Source organism: Halyomorpha halys, unplaced genomic scaffold (genome assembly GCF_000696795.3).
Source record: "Halyomorpha halys isolate HHAL.00 unplaced genomic scaffold, Hhal_1.1 Scaffold582.1, whole genome shotgun sequence".
Taxonomy (NCBI): Eukaryota; Metazoa; Arthropoda; class Insecta; order Hemiptera; family Pentatomidae; genus Halyomorpha; species Halyomorpha halys.
The window spans coordinates 1,089,469-1,096,600 of NW_027115659.1; positions in this window are offsets into that span (position 1 = coordinate 1,089,469).

The window sequence follows — 7,132 nt, forward strand, 5'->3', positions numbered from 1 at the left end:
TCGAAACGTCGGCATAAAATAAATAAATATGGTTTTGTTTATTTATGTTGTTCTTTGCTGACCGCACCCCCCCCCCCCCCCCGACAAACTTCTTCAAGCATTAATCTACGGTCAACTATCTACACCTCATTAATTCTTTTTCTTAGGTATTTTTCTATCTAATTGCAATACCAAAACGGCTCAAATGATTTTAATAAAACTTCAAGTCTTCAACTTAAAACCCCTTAATTTTTCATATATAGCGTAAATCCCTGATAAAAAACAGGAAGAAGTTAAGAAGAAAAGAAAAAATCAAAAACTATACATTTTATAGGAAACCTATGTATAATTATATCTAATTAAACTAAAGTGAACTCTATTTGATTGGAAATAAAAAAAATCGAAAAATGCTATTGGAAAGATTCAGTTTTTTAATTGTTTTTACTTTCCTTAGGCAAGTAGGTTGATATCGATTATTGAACTATTAAAACCAAACATGAAATAAACAAGTATTTCTACCAAGAAAAAAAAACATATAAATGAAAAATTGTAGCTCAATTTTACGCTTAAAGGATTTATTTCTATATATAAACAAATTAAGAACTGTTGGGTCGGCGGATGACAGCAAATCTGACACGGGTTATACCCTGGCTCGTCGATTCAGCAAAGAGACGTCAATTCTCGCAGGGGCAGAATGCAGATAAATAGGGAGCAGGTGGGAAAGGCGTCGAGAGGACATAGTTGACAGAGAGGGTACACCCGGAGGACTCTGTCAACCGCAAGGGGTTCCCACTTTAAAAAGTCATTAGGACAAGTGGAACCATCCCTCCATGACAACTTTCCAATAATAACTTAATCCTTATTGTTAATAACAAAAAAATATAGATAAAATTTAGAAAAAAAAAAGCTAAAACTATATCTATGGCTTGGAGCAACAAAAGCCAATAACCAAATAAGAAATTCAGAAAAAATAATTAAAGACTAAAGGTTTTCAGAAATGAGGATGGTCATGTATAGAAAAAGCAATAGTTAATATATTGTCTGAGAACAATGTTTGTTTTTTGCAAGTTAAAGGTCAATCTTTAGTTATAAAATGGTTGTACATCAGGAAGTTCAAACACATACTGAATAGACATGAGCACTCAATCCTAAATGTATAACAAGGATACTTCTTCTTCCTATTATGATTACTACTATATATCACTCCAAAGGCATCCCATTTTCAACGGTAATCAGAAGTTAGTTAACTCTTTTGTATAGTAATAACTAGTCGGTCCAGTCAATAGTATTAGTAGAATAAAGCACTTTATATACCTTGTATGAATTTATAAAATTATTTCACTTTTTAGTCTTACAATTTGACATTATATAACTATTTGACAGACAAAACTACAAATTCTACGACTAAAAACCTCTAAAAAATGACGTAGGCTATTGTTGATCAACTTTACCAATATTAAAACGATTAAGTAATCATCGTTAATGATTGAATAAAAAATTTGATCGCATCCTGTAATTCCTAATTTATTAATACACTTTGGTTTTTTGTATATCACTGTTATTAGAAGTTTTAATGTTCTACGCATTATTTCAAAAAATAAATCCGACATATTACGTAGTTTTTACAGCTTATATTAACCATCGATAAATTAATACAATCGTGTTCTGAGCTAAGTAACAGACAAGGAGATGGCACACCTATTCTCTTTAGAAAAAAAAAAAACAAACGCGAACCCCAAAAGAAGGGAGTAGACCACGCCCTCGGAGCTTATATTGAGGTTAATTGGCTCCAACTATTCTGCCACGCCCGTTCACTTCAATGTAAGGCCTGCCTTTTTGGCGTCATTTTTCCTGTCAGCTTACCCTCTCCATTATATTCCTTCTTCCGGGGTAAAAGGTAATTAAGAGCTAAATCAGTGGAAGTTACAAAGAACATAAAAAATTATATTGTAGAAGGATAGTCCGGGTGGCGGACCCCCTACTTTACGTATATGTAATAAATATGATACGCCTTACTACAATCTACTTCATACGGTCAACTATTTTCTTCCAATAAAAATTATACATTAATGGACTTAGCACTCTCGATTCCAGTTTATGTTTAGTTTTCGTTAAACTGGGAGAAATATCAAGAGGATTCCTAATGAGGACGGTAGAGATAGTTGAAGTCAGAAAATTACCGAAATAGGTTAATTATTTTAGATATTGTAGACAATGTTGATTGGCCATCCGTAGCTTAGATGGTTTGGCGCAGGTTTATCAGTCTGAGATCTACGGGCGGTGCCGGTTCGAATCCGGCCTGGGGGTTGATTTTATCAAAAACTGACGATCCCAAAAAATGAAAAACTTGATCTCCACCAAGGTTAGAATATGTTGGTAGTCACCTTTAGATACCTAGACAAACATCTGCTTCACTGTGGATTGCCTCATATTAATTTTTTTTTTAAATTGAAATTCTATACTATACAACTTTGACTGCCCTACTTATCTATCTATTTCCTATAATCTAATTTAGAAAATAAATGCTTTAGTTCACGAATTATGTGGATTTATTTATATTTTAACAAAATATTTAACCAATTTCGACCATTTTCTGACATACAGTTTTCATACCGTCCTCCTTGCATTTATTAGTAATGCCATATAAGAACCAATCGAGATTCACGTTATGAAGTATGGGATAATAATTAAGAAATGCTTAGTAAGTACTATAATTAAATTATTTGCAGGTGCATGACTCCGCAGAGTAAGCTGGGCTAGGGATAGGCTAACCCTTTTACTGTATCCTGGACATACCGCTATATCCTCCCTTCCCCCATATAGTCCAGATTAGATTTATTACCCATCCCATCCCCTTGGACCTAGCGTTTAAAACTCTATTAATAATTCTATCCCCTCTGGTCCTGCTGACGTAACACGGGTATAGATAGCACTGACGTAACACAACTTCAACAAATTCTGAAAGAGAAACTAACTATTTTCAATTATTTCTAATACGATCATCTCCTTATATTTCTATGATGTATCTCACAAAATTTCCTGCAAAAAGATCTGTCAATCTTCCGAGAAATTGAAAAATAATTTCTCATTTCCACCAGTAATATGTTAATTATAAAGTTAAAAGACAAAACAATGGAGTAGGTAATAAATAAGAGAATACTAATAAAACAAAATTGTACATAGGTATAGGTAAATATATTTTAATTTTACACTCTGTTGAAGTCAATGCAATAAATTAGTTTGATACCAGAGGAACACTACTTCAAAAAACTCTTTATCAATTTTTATTATACGGTAGAAAGCTTTAAAGATATTAAATACTGAGAGAAAAATATTCTTATAAAACGAATAGAATAATCCTTTTCAACATGAAATTTTCAGTAATTTTATATCAATATAATGTTGTTTTTTTAATTATATTTGAAAAATAATACAAGATGGTGGAAAAAAAAATTTGCAGGCTCTTTTTTAATGAATTCTAGTACATCAAAAAGGTACCAATAACAAAACAAAACAAAAATCTAGCTCCATCTTGGCGTGAATTAGTTCTATTCAACATGTATTTTTTTTTCTTATATCTCCTGTACACCAAAACTGGGCGACGGCGATTGTCGCTTGGTCGCTCAAAAAGAAACTCAAACATAAACAATAAAGTTATATTAATTTAATAAACATCAAATAGTCAATTCGAACACTATGTTCCTCATGGTTGTTTGTTTTGTATTTTTAAAGATCAAAACGAAAAAAATCATCAGGTAGCTTTAAAACAGGCTCTCAGATGTAAATAAACGTTTATTTATTTATTTTTTATTATAAAGAAGTCATATTTATTTCTTGTCATAGCTTCATTCAATGAATTAGCGAACGTCGCTTAAGATGATATCTCTTAACTCAGAATAAAAAAAAAAAAAAAACATTCAACAAAACCATGGTTGAGGCCAAGTGGTTGTAAAACTATGCATTGATTTTCAATATTATTCGAAATCAGAATAGTATTGTTGATTTCTTCTGAATTACGAGGTTTAACCAACGACCGGAGGTAACTACGTAGGCCAGAATGGGAAAGATAAGTTTTACTAACAATATATTGCAACGCATTACCGAAAATAAATAAGTACTTTCACTTCCACTAAGCATCCTCCCCTAGCAAAATAAATGGAACTAGGAAGAGGTTCTATAGCAAACTGGATAATCGAGAAGAATCATTGCAGACCGGTTCGCTGGTGCAGCCTTAACTGATTGTTCGCTCTGCAACGAGATTAGTGTTCCGCCCATATTACAAAAAGCCCTCCATCACCTCCTGGTTCTGATTAAAGTTTCGCGATTAAATAGAGACAATATGTATGGCTTTGGCTACAGCAAACGGGAACCTACGCGGTAGGGAGCAAAGCCTATCGCACTGACAACCATTAAGGCATTATTTAAAATAACAACCAACTTCAAGGCTATTTAGTTCAGTCATTTATGGTTCAAAGAAGGGTTTTTTCAAGAAGAAACATTTTTCTTAAGATACTGAATCCGAATTTAAGGTTCGTCACACCGATATCCATTAGCTTCACAAGGAAGTAAAAATAGGTTTTTTGCTCATAAATAGAAAATTAGGTATTTCTCAAACACTAACATTCTATGTCTGATTAAAAACAATATATATGTTTCTTTTATTTTATATCAAACTGAGATCCCGATAGGGCGTTCTTCACTTTTGTGAAGAACGTAAAAAAACTCCCTTTAACTATCCGGTTTGACCTAGGTATACCATAAATTTGTAAGATCACTAACGTTGATACTTAGGCACTACAGGAAAATTAGTAGAAAGTTCTATTTCTTTTTTCTAAAAGAACCAGATAAAAGTGGCCGTTGTAGCACCGTTTCAAGTTTGCCAAAAATAAAATATAATATTCGAATTTTGTAGAAAATTTTGTCTCCTCTAATTTGAGAATGGATGTTAATCTTTAAAAATAGCTTAATTTTATAGCAATAAGCTAAAAAAAAAATTGTACTCACATAAACCAATATTAATTTTCTAGTTACAAACCGAATACAGTCCGAAAATGTTGTTTTTCTATTTTCGTTACGAAATTAGAGTTAAACACACACAAAAAAAACATATATAGAATCGTTGGGAGAAAAATTCTATGATTTTCTTCCTGAAATTTTTTGGCGCCCTAGCAACGTTGCAAATTGAACCAAAACTAAATGTAGTATACGCATTTTGTAGAAATTTCGATCTAATTTAATTTTCTATAGAATTTTTATCTTTCAAGAATGCTGAGCATCCTAGTTATAAGTGATAAACCGAAAAAACAAATTCATAATTGTAATTTTAATAAGTGACAAAGCATAAATTTCAGAAAACATAGAAATTTTGGGAAAAACATTTTAAATTATTTTCTGCTGACTAAACTATACGCATGTAAAACATTTTTCCTCATCATGGTAACATTTATAAGAAGAAAAACTATTAATTGAATACAAAAAATACAAATAATAGCTTATAATTAGATGTACTCTTTTGTAGACAATTCCATTGAATAGATCAATAGTTAAGCAATTGAGGATTTCAACTATTCACGTAATCATTAACAAGTAAATTTTATAATAATGTTTAATTAAAAAAGAATAAACAAACAAAGGAGAGGATTCAAGAAAACCATTTTAATAATTAAGACTTGAAAATTTCCATAGAATAATGGGGTCCGGAAAAAGTATTTTTGTTTCCTTCAAGTGCTTTTATTGAAAGAAGGATAAGATATCTTAAAATATCCTTCCACTCACTTTTAGGAAAAAGTTCCCGTCTTTATAAAATTACTGTAGTTCAACCACAAGAATCTGAAAGAGGCTAAGAAACTCCAAGCATTCATTTGACCTGAAAGAACAGCTCAACTATTAAAGGCAAGTTTCTTTTCATTTCACCGGAGAAGTTAAAATGTGTTTCGAAGGATTTAGATGAAAACAAGAATTACTAAGTAGCGAGAATTTGTAAATTTATTATAGAAAAGGCTTACAAAAGTTTCATTTGGATACCTAATTATTTTAGTAAAGGTACGATGGATTTGTTTTATTTATTTAAAAGATTAGATCCAATATAGTCCGACAGGATGACAACATCTATAGGTAGGTGCCAAAATAACACATAAAAGTGATAGACATAAGTGAGATGTAATTATTACAATTTTGACAATTAGGGCATTCTGGAGGATACAACTAATAATTAAATTAACAACTGTTTTAAGAAAAGAACCATTACCACTACAAAAGGAACTTAGATTCAACGGGGGTTGTGCTGTGTATTAAAGCAAAGTCACCATGTTCATATCCCAACCCGTTGAAGGGTCAGGTACACACTTCGTAAAGACTGGGGCTGCCTCAGAAAGCTACCGGTGCCGATCCACGGCTGATACAATAGAATAAATAAATAATTTAACTGTATTCTTAATAACTAACTAAATAATGTTAATACACCAATAAATAAAAACAGGTATGAAACCAGGAGCTTCAAGTCCAGTAAATAAGCCATTGAGCTTATTCCCTCTTTGTTTATGTACGCGTTTTCTTAATATATTCATTTACATATACTCTGCCAGCCTTTAAACATAAAGCAATAATAAATAAACTATAAATAAAATACAGAAGTTTTTTTTTTATAGAATAGTATGTTTTCATCACTTTGATCGCTATTATATTATCTGACGGGAGTCCTGCAAAAGGTGGTATCGTTATCGGTTTGTCATTAGACTCGAGTGGAACGGTTATGGATCTGTCAACGTTTCTATACAAGTAATAGATTCAGAACCACCCCCCCTTAAAGTGCTCAATTTATCGCTTTGAATAAAACCTTACTTTTAGGCCGGTTAATTTATGTATACTCTCGAGCCATATAATATTTATTCGCACAAGATAATCTCATATCCACTTTAGTAACTAGTATTAACGGTCTATGGAATCGATTCTCGACATAAAATAACGATTAACGAATCAAGGACCTCAAAAATACAAATATAAATAACAACTTGAGATTTAAATATAATGTAAATAATAATAACGTATATAAAAATATATGCACATTCTATTTAGAATGTAATTTACAAAGAGTTTTTATTTACAAATTCCATATTATATTACTGTCTACTAGGAAGCTTTTTTATGGCTTCTT